The sequence below is a fragment of the Phascolarctos cinereus genome, unplaced genomic scaffold (genome assembly GCF_003287225.1).
Source record: "Phascolarctos cinereus isolate Bilbo 61053 unplaced genomic scaffold, phaCin_HiC Scaffold_2;HRSCAF=192, whole genome shotgun sequence".
Taxonomy (NCBI): domain Eukaryota; kingdom Metazoa; phylum Chordata; class Mammalia; order Diprotodontia; family Phascolarctidae; genus Phascolarctos; species Phascolarctos cinereus.
Genome location: NW_027555625.1, coordinates 296,064,598 through 296,080,499, shown reverse-complemented (window position 1 = coordinate 296,080,499; position 15,902 = coordinate 296,064,598). Strand labels below are relative to the sequence as shown.

The following is a 15,902-nucleotide window of genomic DNA, read 5'->3' as shown; positions in this document are numbered from 1 at the left end:
TCATTTTCAGGCATGTTGAGCAGAGGATAGGGCCTCCCCTATTTACTGCTCACATACAGTAGCTTCTGGATGGGGACACAAGGACATTTCCCAGATAGCATCTTGGGGCTAGGCTTTCTTGAGATATTTAGTCAGCAGAGTTTGACCAATGAATCAGTGGGCAAAAACTCCATGTTTTCTCCGAGTACTCCATTCTAGGGAAGCCCTTACTAGTGGCCCCTTCTTTGAAGCCAATCACCTTGGAAGAGAATGTGGAAAGAGTTTGCTCAGCTTTCCCAAGTGGGTTTTGTTTGCAAGAATTCAGAGCTTGTCTGGGGATTCGCTTTCAAAACAGTAAGTTTGATACTGAGGATAAGCAGAACCCTTCTTCCAGCCTTTGTCTTGTCTTGTGCCTCACCCCCACCTTATCCTTGCCTTTCCCTCCCCCCAACCCCCAACCCAAACACATCCCAGCTTCTCCACAGTAGCCAGCTCTGTACCTGGAGTTGAAGTTTGCACCAGAATATTCTCTAGCAGACAAAAAACGGAGTTGAAGCTTTATAGAAATCACCCACAGGTGTCAATTCACATTTTAAGTTCTAAGCGCAATTATTAAGCGCCTAGTGTATGCAAGGCCCCATGCTTGATTCAGGGTATGATTTTTTTTTCCATGTGCTCTGGGTTCAGAAAGGATGCAGAAATTATCCCCATCACTCCCTGGGCACTTCCTTTTTACACCTACACCATAACACTATATAGGGGATGCATCACCTTCTCTGCTTTGTTTCCGGACAACTGTTTGCCCCTTTACAGGGTTGCTCTAGTTTCTCAATTTGCTAAAGTGCCTTCACAAAACCATGGAATGTTAGAGCTGGAAGGGACCTTAAAATTCGGCAGGTCCAACCCCCTCACCTTACAGATGAGGAAACTGAGGTTCAGAGAGAAGTAACTTGAATACACTAAGTCAATATCAGAGCTGGGAGGAGGGGAGTTTGAGATTGAACCCCAGGTCTTCTGATTCTAAATCCTTTGCACCTGAGGTTGCACTACACTGCCTCTCCTTGTACCTGGTAAGAGTTTCATGTTTCCTTCCCTCTCTCCTTCCCTCCCTAGAATGTTGACTGAAATCATTTTTTGCCTAGCTGTTGTCCCAAATGGGGAGTGGAGCAAAATCATCCCCACGGCCCCCGACCCTGCCTTAATCAGTCAGCATCCTAGGAGCCCCAAACCCCTCTGGCCACCCTTGCTGCTACTTACCTACTTTCCTCCTGTTTGGCTGCCTGATGCCACTTCAAACTTTTCACATGCTTTTTCTTCAAGGGTTTCCTTATGGGAGGGCTTCCCTCATGGTCCCTGGGACCTCCCTGGAATGCTGGATCAGACTGGTGCCCCAGGAGAAAGTGCTTTGCAACCACCCGGGGATCCTGGAGCTAGAGGCGGGGTGGGGAGGGTCCGAGAAAGGATTTTTAAAAACCAAAACCTGGAGTCTCCTCGCTCAGGTAGCGGTCCTTTATCCCAGAAGTGTCCTGTGTTGCACTGGACTGGAAGACTTCGGCCCCATGCCCTGGGCCTGAGGGTGGTGGTGAGGCTGCCCTGGGGCCAAACTCTGCGCTTCTGGACTAAGGCTTTGAATCCATCCTTGGGGCAAGGCTAAAGCAGCCTCATTTGAACTTCAGCTCCTTTGTGGAGGATTTACATGCCGGAGGAGAGGAAAAAAAAAAAAGACGTTTGGTAAAGCATGCGGCAAGCAGGCCGCTCCTGGTTGGTTCAAGTCACATTTCTCCACCCACCCATGCAAGAAAGAGGAGCCAGAGAGTGGGGCTGAGGGCGTCCCCTTAGCCACAGACCTGGAGCCTGCCGGCTTGGGCTGAAGTTTAACTGGGTGATGTCACAGCTCCCTACAAGCTTTCCCAATGCCTCTGGCCTGCAGGAGACCGCCTCCTGGCCCGACTGGGACTGAAAGCACTGTCCCAGCCACCACATCCCCCCACCCCTCCTCTCCTGTTAGCCCCCACCTCGCTCCCCTCCCTCTCCCTTCTTTCCCCCTTCTCCCCTCCCTTCCCCTAAAGCTCCCAGCTGCTCCCCCCTCTCCCTTTCCTGCCTTCCCCCAGCTTCTTGGCAGACAGCATTACACCGCACCCGAGCTCCTGCCCCCTCCCTTTCCAGCCCAGCCCCCATCATTGGCAGCAGCTTTAGCAACACTCTCTCCTGGATAGCAAAAGGGACAAATGAATCGCAAAGCTCTCACCAACTCGCTCATAATAAGCTCGGTTCAGTAGAGGGCAGGAGTTGGGGTTGGGGGCGGGGGTTACCCTTTGGCTTATGTAATGTGTTTGGATTTTGCTACATTTTTCTCCAGCTGTTTTTGCAATGGTTCTGTGTTAATGGTAGTTTGGGCCAGGGTGCTCTCCTTTTTGAGAGCGAGCTGGAAATCTGAGACCAGGTCTGAGCTGATCCTCAGTAATAATACCAGTTCAAGCATTAGTTCTTTTGTCATCCAGCTCAGAGTAGAGCAAAGAGTAGGATCTGGCACAGGAGGGAGGTAAGAAGATCAGGTTCCCACTCCACTTACCAGCTCTGTGACCATGGGCAAATCATTACGGGTAAAGTGTTACTATCATGCAACCATGACTCAGAGAAATAGACCCCACTCACTCCTGAGCTAGGTGGTGGTGGTAGGGGTGTGTTGCCTTAGGATCCCATTGTCCAGAGACTTAAGTGTATTTATGATTTAATTGGCATAGGCACTCCTACTGCCAGCAAAGCTACCAGGGCAAATCATCACCTCCTCCATGTCTCTGGAGATCAAGATTCTTAACTTTTTTTTGTATCATGGAGCCTTTTGGCAATCTGGTAAAGCCTGTAGATCCCTTCTCAGAATAATGTATTTAAATACATAAAATACATAGGATTATCAAAGAGATCAATTATATTGAAATACAGCTATCAAGATGTTAAAAATAAAAGGCAAACAAAAAATAGTTCATAGACCCTAGTTTAGCAATCCCTATGGCTTGCTATGGTCGAAAGAGTTCATCCCCTGCTGGCTGGCCTTCTGCCCACACTTACCTAGAGTGGTCCTTGAAAGACAAACATATCAGTCATCCCTGGGCCATGCTCCAAGTGTCTCCAGCTTGATTGGACCTGCCAGAGCTTCAAGGACTTAAAATTATCTGAAGGAGGAAAATCATGGACACAAATAACTACAATATTAGTTGGCATTAAGCAGTAAAGCTGGGGAACTGGTAGCCCCAGTGGCCAGAAAAGGGATCAGGGGCAGGCCATGCATCTTACCTTGGTGTAACCCAGGATGAAGAATCTGGAAGGCAGCAGGAAAACCCTCAGTCATAGGAATGGAATAGGGGTTGTGTTGTAGCAATTGCAGGAGCTGCTCAGTATTCCTCAATAGTGATGAAAAAACAGGTAAGGCAGCGTGGTACAGTAGTAATGTATGGTCAATGGATTTGGAGTTGGACAATTTGTGTTCAAATCCTAGCTCTGCCACTTACTACCTGTGTGACCTTAGACAATTCATCTAACCTCTCTGGGCTTCAGTTTCCTGATCTTCAAAATCAGGGTATTGGATTAGATGGCCTTTAAAGTGTCTTCCAGATGTAAACCCTATGACGTTCACATTTTTCAGCATGGCTAGTGTAGAGATTTGTTTCACTTGACTATATGTATTTGTCATGAGTTTTGTTTTTATTTCTTTTTTCCTAGTAAGTAGAAAAAGTTGAAGGATGAGAAAATAATTACTTGCTAACTGAAAAAAAAACTTTAATTTAAAAAATCCTATGACCTTATGAGTTTGCAGATAAGAAGTAGGGCATCACTGTTGGGTCCTCAAGAGAACATTTTTTCCCAATTTCAGTTGGAGAGTTTCCCACTTTTCTTTGCTGAATACCCAGAAAATAGGACAGTATAAAGTTTCATGAGTTAACAGAAAAAAAAATTAGCAATACCCTGGTAACCTACCGTCTGGGGATAACCTCTCCATCCTTAGCTAGTCAACAGACACGTGATCCATCATCAGTTTAGAAGAAACCTACCTAAACCTATGATTCCCCTGCACAAACTTCAAGAGCTTGGGGTGAAGTGGTGTCCTCTCCACAAAATAGTTGAAGGACAACTATATGGATGACCCTGGAGAAGATCAGGGAGTGATCTCCGCCTCGTGTGCTGAGGACTCTGGAGGTGGTTACTGGCTTTTACACAAATCCCATTTGTATCATCTAAAGACCCTATGAATGAACACTAGGGGAACAGATAGTGGAATGTGGTATTAGAAATGATAAGAGAATAAAATCTCAAGGAGTTACCCCCAGAGAGAGTCATCAATCAATTAACAGGCATTAACCAAACACGTATCATCTCCCAGGCACCATACTACACTTTGGGGGTACAAAGAAATGCAAAACTACAAAAACATGTAGCAACACTAATATTGAACAATATATTTGCTGTACAGCCACATTTCTCCACCACTATAGGTGAAATGCAAGCAAACTACATTCAACAGTAAGCATTTATTAAGCAGCAAAAACTTTGTGCAAGAAACTGTGCTAACCACTGACCATGCAGAGATTTAAAAATAAAATAAAAGACCCAGTTCCTACTCTCCAGGAGCTTACATTCTGTGTGGAGGGTAATGCCAGCTTTATGATGGAGCAAAGGAGAGACTCCATCAAATGCACAGGAAATTTGCAGTGAGAGAGAGAAGACATTTTCAGCAGAGAGGATGAGGGAAGGCTTCACAGAGAAGGTTGCATTTGAACTGAGCCTTGAAGGAAGACAAGAATTTAGAGGCAGAAAAGGGAGTTCTTTCTAGGCATGGAGGGCAGAGCCTTCTTGAGTTCATAGAGGAGGTGGGGGAGAGAATATCGGATTCAGGAACAAGTAAGTCAGCTTGGCTAGAACATAAAGTGTGTAAGGGATTAATCTGAAATAAGTCTGGGAATGCAGGTTGGAGTCAAGTGGTGTAGGCCTTAAATGACAGGTTAAGGAATTTATGCTTCATCTTAAGATGCAATTTGGGAGGCTTTGAAGGCTTTTGAGTAGAGGGATTACATGGTCAGACATGCATCTGGATGGTTATTTGGGGAGTTCCTGTGGGATAATACTAGGACTACACTCTTCTTGACATTTTACGCACAGATTAGGAATTTTTTTAAAGTCCACCCCAGGATTCTAATCTAAACTCTGCCACTTAACTAGCTGTGTGGCTGTGACCAAACAAGTCAGCCTTTCTGAGGTTTGTTTCTTCATCTGCAAAATGGGAAGAATAATCTTTGCACTTCCAACCGCATGGGACTATTGCTAGAGAAGTGCTGAAAGCCCACTTTTATCTTGTTTGGGGGCTTTCTGTTTTAAGGATCAAAATGGAAAATCTCTTGGGAGACAGGAACTCTCTTTGGCCTACTGCTTTGGCCAGAGTGGAATTATTTTTCTACCCAGGACTCAGGATGTTTCTGATACATTGAAAAATGTTGGGTGAGGACTTTCTATCTCTATAGGAATTAGAACTGGAAGGGACATTTAATTCAATTCAACAAAACATTTATTCAGTGCCTATCATGTTGAAAAACACTGTGCTTAACATCATACTAAGGTATGCTGGGACCTTGAAGATCCTCTTTCCAGCTCTCTCATTTTGTAGGTAATGAGAGTGAAGCAGCATGAGGTAGTAGGAAGAAGGCTGGAGCTGAAGTCAGAGGGCCTGTGTTCAAGTCCTGGTTCTGCCATTTACTAACCACACACCAGGCTATCCTTTCTAGTCAAGTGACCGACTTTGGAGAAATCACTTAATCTCACTCACTTCACTTTCTTCATCTGTAAAATGAGGGCTTTGGACTCAGTGACCTCAAAGGTCCTTCCAGCTTTAAATCTGTGATGCTGAAACTCAGGGAAGGGGAAGGACCTGACCAAGATCACATAGATCATAGGTAGAAGAGCCAGCATGCAAACCAAGGCCCTATGACTTCAAATCCAGTGTTTTTCCACTACATGGTGCAACATGACCTCTTTCAGCCTCTTTCCCATATAGGGGAAGAAAGAGATTGAAGGAGATGACATAGACTTCTGAGCACCAAGAAAGAGATTAAGGAAGAAAAGAAGGAAGGAAGAAGAGAGGGAAATAGGGAAGGAGCAAGGGAAGAAAGGATGGAGGGAGGCAGGGAGGAATAAAGAAAGTATTAAGTACCTACTATATCCCAGGCACTGGGTTAAGTGCTTTACAAATATTATCACATTTAGGGCAGCTAGGTGGCACAGTGGATAGAGCATCAGCCCTGGAGTCAGAAGGACTTGAGTTCAAATCCAGACTCAGACACATAACACTTACTAGCTGTGTGACCCTGGGCAAGTCACTTAACCCCATTGCCTAGCCAAAATAATAATAATAATAATAATAATAATAATAATAATAATAATAATAATAATAATAATAATAATAATAATAATAAATATTATCACATTTGTCCTCACAGCAACCCTGTGAGATAGGTGTTAACTGAGGCAAAGAGTTTAAGTGACTTACCCAGGGTCACACAGCTAATAAGTGTCTCAAGCCAGGTTTGAATTTAGGTCTTTCTGACTCCAAGCATAGAGCTCAATTCACCATGTCAAATAGCTACCAAAGCATTCATTAAGTGCTTACTTTGTGATAGGCAATGTGCTAAGGTCTTGTAATACAAATTTAAGCAAAAGGAAAGACAGCACTTGCCTTCAAGGGGCTTACATTCAAATAAAGAAAGAGAACACATAAAACAGAGATGATAAGTGAGGAAAAGGAGGCAGCTGGGGTGGGGAGAAGGGAAGTCAAGAAGTTGCAAAGGGATGTCTGTGCTAAGCCAGATTTAGAGTGAGCATGGCTGCCATGGGTACTTCCTTAAATGGTGATACCACTACTCAGAGGAGTTAGAGTCATTACCAGCGTGACAAAGCTGCTGAGAAGTTGGGAAGTGATCTGGAGAATAATAAGGCTGAGCCAAGTTTGATAATCAAAGCTAACTCAGACAAAAGTCTGGGATGAAATCAACAAGACAAACAGATCAGAACCTCTTGCCCCACTCCACAGTGAGTTTTCATTTGTAAATCATATGTGCAAAACAAAAAAAAAATTTGCGAAAATGATTTAAAAATAAAATATTTCTAGCCCTGGGGGTAGGGTAAATTATTATTATTGTGAGCTGAGATTATTTTTATCATTATCAATGGTTTTATTCAAATTTCAAAGCAACTTTATAATCTTAGGGTCCAACTCAACTTTCTCCCAAGTCAGCTAGTCTTGCCAGTTAGTTCTCCCTTTCTACACTATTTTTCCCTCATGCATTTTTCCTAGAAGCCACATTTAACTTTGCTTCACCTCGGACGAGTGATGGAGCTCCCATGTAGAACACAAGTGCTTTCCAGGCCAACATTGGTCATGCCGGAGCAGTCACGCTTACCTCAGTTTGGCAAAATCTCCTCCAAGGCTGTGAACAATGGGGCTGCCACTACACATGTAATTTGTTCAGACCTCCCTCCTTCCCCACTGGAAGGTGATGAGGTGATTAAGGTGGCACCTAGCCCATTCTGACCAAGACACCATGAAAAAGAGCTCAAGACTTTTTACATCCTGACATTGACAGGTAGTGATTTAGCGAGCTTGCCACCAGAGCATGGGAGTTTTCTTTTTAGCACAGGATTCTCCCAGCTGCCAAGTCACTACAAATTGGCACTGAACTTAAACCCAGAGAATCACAGAATATTAGAGCTGCAAGGAACCTTAGAAAAGTAGAATGTTAGCAATGCAAGGAACCCTAGAGCTCATCTTGTCCAACCCCCTCATCATTTAGAGGAAGTAACTGAGGTCCCAGAGAAGGAAAATGACTTGCTCAGGGTCACACAGATAATCAGTGGTAAGACTGGGATCAGAGCCATAACTAGGGTGGGGCAATTAGAGCTTTTCCCCAGGGTGCTGAATTTTAGAGGGCAGTTAAAGCACTTGCAGTACTTCAGCAATGTAGAAACAATGGAGTTTAACACACTTCCTTCCTTTGGCAGCCAGCTGCACACCTACTTACCTGATTAAATATCCTCTCTAAAGCCTCACAACAAGTAGTTGTCCAGTTTCTGCATCAAGATTTCCAATGAGGGAGAACCCTCTACCTTCTGAGGCAACCCATTCCATATATGGACAATGTTAATTGGTAGGAATTTTCTCCTTGCAATGAACAAAAATCTGTCTTTCTCTTAATTTCTACCCACTGAAACAGTACCTTCTTTAATACAGGGATGCCTTGTTTTCTATGGGGTCAAGGAGGAAGTATTATTCCCCTGCCATGTGACATATAGATAAAGACAATCATCTTCATCATCATTGTAACTTACATCTTGCTTGAAGGTGTTTGTCACCTCCACACTTTAAACCTCTTCAATGCCCATTGGACTTCCCACTGGCATGAATCTGTGGGATGGAATTAACAAGAGTGGCACAGGATGAGCCAACACAGATGGGTTGTGATTTGCATCATTGTGGAGAATACCTATGATAATGAAATATGGACATGTTGAATCTTTTGGAATTTCATTCCATATTTGGAGATACAGTGAGGTCCTGATTAGTGCAAATCATGAAATTCCATGAAGTAGTTGTATTATTCGAATCCATACTATATTAAAGCAGAATCAATTGCCAGATTTCACATAACTTTACTTGAATGATATACATTTGAATACTTACATGAATACAATGCTTCAGGGAATTCATTATTTCACTAAATAGGACCTAACTGTAAAATGCAAATTGAGAGAGGTAACATTAAATAGTGTGAATGGATTTTGATAAAAATATAAATGATCATGTCAGATCCTTTCCTACTCTGACAGTAGGGAGAGGCTTAGAATACAGTAAAATATTGGTACCTGAAGGGGAAGTTGGGGTGGAAATTCTACTGAGAGAAAGTCTTACTAAAGGAACTGAATATCCTAAGTTATAGAGATAGAAGGGACCTCAGAGATCAATCTATCAAAGAGGACAGTCCCACTGCCAGGTGTTATGGAGCTACAGAAAATCTATGTAGTTTATGCCCTCAAGGAGCTCACAATCTTTTGCTTTACTTGTGTAGAGTAATCCTATTATTTCACAGTGAGGAAATTCCTTCTGCTGAGGAGAATTGTGTGACTGCACAGGGAATTTAGTCATTAGACAGCAAATATTTATTACGTATATGACAATAATAATAATAATAAAGATAACTAATATTTATGTAGCACTTACCGTGTACCGCAAACTGTACTAAGCGCTTTACAATTATTATCTCATTTGATCCTCACAACAACCCTGAAAGGTGGGTGCTGTTATTATCCTATTTTACAGATAAGCAAACTGAGACAGAGGTTAAAAGACTTGCACACAGCTAGTTAGTATCTGAGACTGAATTTGAACTTTGGTCTTTTTGACTCCAGGACTGCTTCTCTGTCCACCGTACTACCTTGATACTCTACAATATATCAAACCTACTGTGTGTCAGGCATTGTACTAGATAGTAAGACTATAAAGATAAAAAAATGAAACAGAACAGTCAGTAGGGGGAGACAAAATGTACATATGTGTTTATATAAATATATTTGTATGTTTTATATATATACATATGCATATATGCCTATGGTTGTATATAAGATCATATTACATAATATACATTATATGTTACATGTATACATTATATTATATAGAAGTATGATCTATAAAAATAAATATGAGATAAATTTTTGAGAGGAGGAGGTCAGTAGCTTCTGGTTGGTACTAGGAAGAGTTTCATGCAAAAGGTATTGCTTAAGTAGAGTTTTTGAGGAAACAAAGGGAATTCTAAAAGGTTGCAGTGAGGAGAGAATATCTTCCACTCAAGTAGGACAGCCACTTGAAGGACACAGTGATAATAAATGAAGAGTCACGTGTGAGGAACAGCAAAAATCCAATTTGATTAGACAGTACGGTACATGAAGGGAAGTAACATATAATAAGTCTGGAAAGGAGAGTTGGAGGCCCTTTGTAAAGTATATCAAATACCAAACAGGAATGTGACTGGAGGTGTAACAAGGAGCTACTGAAGTTGATTGAATAGTGGAGACACATTGTCAGACCTGTGCTTTAGGAATTTTATGTTGGCAGCTTTGAGGATGAAGGGTTGGAGAGGGAATTCCATTTTCAAGAGACACATACGGGCGATGAAAGAAAGGGCCAGTAATGGAGGAAAAAGACAAAAACATAATACTTTTTTTAAGTGTCATGAAGTCTAAAGCTTGAGCTGAGACTGGTGAAGAAAGTTAATGCCTCCCAAAAAGAGAATTTTAATTGTATTTGGGGGGAAATAGTATAAAAGAATGGTAAGTCTCACTGCTCAGGCTGTATATGGGATAAAAATAATGAACAACAGAGAGAAGGCAGAATCACTCAATTCACATTTTACTTGTTTTTCTGCCAAGAAGACCTGTCTTTCATCTAGAAATAACAATAAGGATTTATTAAGTATCTGTTATGTGCCAGGAGCTCTGTTGGACTCTTGGGCTACAGACAAAAATGAAGCAATCTTCATCCTCAAGAAACTTGCATTTCTATCTGAGGAGATAATATACACTCAGAAGTGTATATAAATAAGTGGGAGGTAAAATTTTGGTGGGTGGGCATTAATAGCTTGTGGGATCAGGAAAGGCTTCACATAAAAATGTTGATTGACCTAAGTTTTGAAGGAAAAGAGAGATTCTGAGAGTCATAGGTAAGGAGGGAGTGCATTCCAGACATGGGAGACAGCCAATGTAATGGCATAGATGGTTAATGGGCAATTGAAACCAACATAAGTAAGAGAATGGTAAGGGAGCTCCTGGCTACTCACCAGAAGTTCTCCATCATGCTCAGGAACTTCTTCATCCTGAAGCTCCCTCCAGGCTTTAAATCACACACTGGAAGTATGTTCTACCCTGGGGCCTCTCCCTCTAGTTGGATGGCTCCTTTGAGAACCTGTATTTAAGGACTATATCCAAGCCAGCCAAATCTCATTCTTCTCCAGACCATACTCCAGACTTTCTCTATCATGCTCTAGGCCAATCCCTTCTAGTTCCCTCCTTTTCATCTTCTTTTTCTTGGGTCATCTTTTCCCATTAGAATTTAAGTTCCTTGAGGAAAGAGATTGGCTTTCTGCTTGGATTTGTATTCCCAACACTTAGTACAGAGCCTGGCACATAGTAAACTTTTAATAAATGAATATTGGTAAAAATGTGGAAAGACTTACATGAACTGATGCTGAGGGAAATGAGCAAAACCAGGGTAACATTGCACGCAGTAACAGCCACACTGTGTGATGACTGACTTTGATAAACTTGGCTCTTCTCAGCAATGCAAGGATCTAAGACAACAAAGTCTCATGATGGAAAATGATGCCCACATCCAGAGAAAGAACTATGGAGTCTGAATGCAGATGGAAGCATACTATTTGATCTCCTTTTCCTTTGTTTTATTGCTTCATTCTCAAGGTTCCTCCCGTTAGTTCTAATTGTTCTTTACATAATGACTAATGGGAAAATATGCTTAATATGAATGTGTAAGTAGAGCCTATATCAGATTGCACACCATCTTGGTGGAGAGAGGGAGGGGGAAAATTTAAAACTCAAAATCTTATGGAAGTGAATGTTGAAAGCTAAAAATAAATCAATTATTTAAAAAAATAAATAAATAAATATTGACCACTAATTCTGGTCACTTAACCTAGTCTAACTATGTTCCAGTATGGTAAGATAATTGGTGAATGTATTCGCTATGCCAGTGTTTGAATGATCAAAGGATTCATATGCGTAGAAATGAGACTTGTATACATGGGAACCGATGCTGATGAGATGGGGTGGGGGAGAGAGAGAGCGAGAGCAAGAGAGGGGAAGGAAGGAAGGAAGGAAGGAGAGAGGGAGGGAGGGAGGAGAGAGAGAGAGAGGAGGGAGGGAGGAAGAGAGGGAGGAAGGAAGGAAGGAAGAGGGAGGAAGGAAGGAGGAAGGAAGGAAGGAAGGAAGGAAGGAAGGAAGGAAGGAAGGAAGGAAGGAAGGAAGGAAGGAAGGAAGGAAGGAAGGAAGGAAGACAAACCCAGGCCAGAGTCCTGTGTTACCTCTGCAGGTAGGGGATTGGGTATGGATAATGATCCTACAAAGGAGACTGAAAATAATCAGATAAGTAGGAGATGAACCAAGAGAGAGCAGTGTCACTAAAACTTAAGAGGGGGAAAAGGTAGAGCTGTTTAAGAATGGAATCAGCTGACTCAAAAGGGAGTCCATTGTGGAGGCTGAATATCTTAATACATTGTCTTGACTCAAAGAAAAAAAAAGCCTCCCTATTGGAGGTTTTCAGACAAAGCCTGAGATGTCATGGAAGAGATTCCTTTTCAAGAACAGGTAAGACTAGATACTCCAGACTCTGATTCAGAACTCAGATTGTTAGATTAGCTGTGACTACAGTAGCTCCCTATTGTTTTCCAGACTAATTTCACTTTACTCTCCCTAACACACTTTATATTCCAGACAAATTGCTGTGCTTGCTATTCCCCAAACCCAACATGTCATCTCCTGCCTCGGTGCTTTTGCAAAGGCTGTTCTCAGAGAATGTTCTGCCTCTTCATCTCTGCCCTTTGGAATCACTTTCTCCCTTCAAAGCTCAATTTAGGTCTCACCTCTTGCATAAACTCCTTCCCGATTCCCCCATTGTTAGTGTTCTCCCTTCTACTACCACCCAAAAATTACAATGATTTCCTGTGCGTGTGTGCAGTGTGTGTGTGTGTGTGTGTGTGTGTGTGTGTGTGTGTGTGTTTACTGAGCTGGATATATGTTGTTTTCCCTTTGTAGCATGTAAGCTCTGTGACAGCAGGGACTGTCTTCACTTGTGTTTTTTTTAAATCTCCAGCACTTAACACAATGCTTGGAACATAGTAAGTACTGGACAAATGCTTTTTCATTCATTTATTCATTATCTAGTTCCACTCCTTCATTTTATAGAGCATAAAACATGGCTCCAAGAAGCAAAAATGATGTCTAAGATAATTACTAGCAGAGCTGGGATTCAAACCTAGGTCCTCTGACTCCAAATTCAACGTTTTTCCCCCTACTGGACACACTTTTCAGCACTTTATTCTTTTAATATTTGAATGCCTTCCTTTTAATTTTCTCATGCAAGTGACTTTAGTGTGTGACTGAGTCCCTTGGAATGAAGTTCCCTTGAGCTCTAGCCTGAATGCTGTGGGGAAAATAGGAGGGATAGCTTCTGCCTAAGATGGGAGTGCATTCTTGTCTCTACTCTGCCTGATCCCGTGTTTGGTGTGTGACAGACTTGATTGGCTTCAGCAGCTAAAGAATCTGTGTTAGTGACTACAGTTGGTCACCAAGGAACCAAACAAAGCCAGAGGGTTAGGAGAGCTTAGCTTTCTGTAGAAACCATGAAAAGCAGAAGACAGTTGTTTCAGCAGCCAGAATGACTTGGAAGGTCCCTGCTGATTGTGTCATAAAATTCCATATCCTTGCTGAAGATTAATGAACAGCTGCCAAATGCCATCTCTCTTCCCTCTTGGACATAATACTGATTGGATCCAGTGCCTCCTTTTCAGGCTCATGTATGTCCATTCATTCAACAACCATTTATTAAAAGAGTCAAGGCAGCAGGATATAGTATAAAGAGTACTGAACTTGGAATAAGGAAACCTGGCATTGGGGTCTCTAAAAGCAGTACCAGTCCAATCCACCAAGACTTTGCCCCAGGGCACTGACATCCGGGGAAGTACACTTCTTTCCCAAGTGCTGTTTAGTCTTCACAACAGTCTAGAGACCATAGCCTTCCAATACCTCCTGGCCTTCCTCTAGCCCAGGGATGGGGAACTTGCAGCTTCGAGGCCCTTAGGTCCTCGGTACAGTCTTTGGACTGAGTCCAAATTTTACAGAACAAATCCTTTTGTTAAGGGGATTTGTTCCGTGAAGTTTGGATTCAGTAGAAGGGCCACACTTGAGGACCTAGAGGGCCACATTTGGCCTTGAGGCTGCAGATTCTCCACCCCTGCCCTAGTCTGAAGTGTATAGCAAGATCCTGCTTCCACCTCTAGAGTCATATTGTCATAGTATCCCTCTCCCAATAATCCTCCCCCTGTGAGCCCCTCGTTATTTCTTGTAGGGGGCACAAGCAGGCTCTGTTGGGTGGGGCTCCCCATTTTCTTCATGCGACAGCACCCATGGTCAGATGACCCCTGTGCTGCCATTGCCATCCTCCCCCAGCAAGGGACTGTCCTCTATGCCATCACCCCCACCAATCCCCTGACTAATCCTTATAAGGGCAGGTCTCTATGGAGTGGAGCTCCCCATTTTACATATGCAAAAGCACCTATGGTAGGATGATCCCTGTGTTGCTATTGTTACCACCCCAACATAGAGGACTGTCCTCTGTGCCTTCACCCCCTGCTTTACCAACTGCAGGTCACAGTCAGTCATTCTAAGTCTTAGAGTGTTGCCTGAGGATCATATCAGTTGTGACTTGATAGAAGGTCACGCAGCTGATAAGAATTGGAGACAGGATTTGAAGCCAGGTATTCCTGACTCCAGGTCCAACACTTTCTCCATTATACCACACTGCCCCTCTGTTGCACACATATCAACTTAAAAACAAAAACAAACAAACAAACCAAAAACAGAGAAAGGCCTCCAGCATGTGGGTTGGATTGGATGGATCCTTTATTGTTCTTCAGTCATTTCAGTCCTGTCTGTCTCTCCGTGTTCCCATTTGGGGTTTTCCTGGCAGAGATTCTGGAGTGGTTTGCCATTTCCTTCTCCAGCTTATTTTACAGATGAGAAAACTTAGAAAAGCAAAGTTAAGTGACTTGCCCAGGGTCAAACAGCTATGTCTGAGGCTGGATTTGAACTCAGGAAGAGGAGTTTTCCTGTCTTCAAGGCCAAGTGGTTTATCCACTGCACCGCTTAACTGCCCTCAGCTGATCCTTTACTGAGGATTTTTGGAAACACACAAATAAGAAGAACACACAGGATGAGGGGGCATGGAGGGGTTGCAATGTGCACTGGTGGAGGGCATGCTCACATTAGTAAGATCACAGATGTGTTGAAATACTATTCTTCCTCTTAGATGGGAGGGAATATATGTGGTTTTCAATCTGGCATGGTCAGGATCCATGTACTTACAGTCATAGAAGTTCAGCAACAGATTCACGTGGGGAGCTTCATGGTGACACATGCAGTGCGGAAGATACATTTTATTTCCACTGGTCATGTAGTTGGCAAAAAGCTGTTCCAAGTCACCTGTTTCTGACTCACATTCAGGACTGATTAGTTCTGAACATCAAAGCAAGCTGACATTCAGAGCCCTAGATCTTTCCAGGAAGCAGTTTGCATCCTATATGATATTTTCCTTTTCTATTATCCAACATTGTGTTATTAAAGATAATTTCTCGGTATCTTGCTCCAAAAAGGTATTAGCAGCTATTGGTCCAGCCTCATCGTGCTGGTCATCCTGCATCCAATCTAGCTTATCTATGTTCTTCCTAAAATGGGGCACCCAGAACTAAATGCAGTACTTCAGATACTGGCGCTCGCAGCTCCATTTTCTGAACACCATGCCTCTATTTGTACAGCTCAAGATGACATTGATGGCTTTGTTGGCTACCATAACACTATACTGACTCATACTCATCTGGTAGTCCACTAAAAACTTCTTGTTCTTTTCTGCATGAATGGGTTGTCTAGTCACTCCTCATCCATCCAGTACTTTATTTTTTTAATCCAAGTACTTAACTTTGCATTTAAAACATGAGGCATAGTGATACAATTTCAGGAAAGGCATTGATAAGTTGTCCAGAGGAGGGTGGCTATGATGAACAAATGTGTCTTGATCATATTGTGTGAGGATTGGTTGTAGGAAC

At 42.6% G+C, this 15,902-nt stretch overlaps 2 protein-coding genes across 3 annotated transcripts in view; one reads left to right on the top strand and one right to left on the bottom strand.

Moving 5' to 3' along the window:
* The window catches only part of ANGPTL2 (angiopoietin like 2), a 58,837-nt gene extending 56,940 nt beyond the window's left edge, over positions 1–1,897 (bottom strand). The window contains 1 exon segment of the mRNA XM_020984960.2: positions 1,237–1,897. The gene's annotated coding sequence lies outside the window, so the exon portion shown is untranslated.
* RALGPS1 (Ral GEF with PH domain and SH3 binding motif 1) overlaps positions 1–15,902 on the top strand; it is a 606,537-nt gene that overhangs the window by 335,617 nt on the left and 255,018 nt on the right. The gene's annotated exons all lie outside the window — the stretch shown is intronic.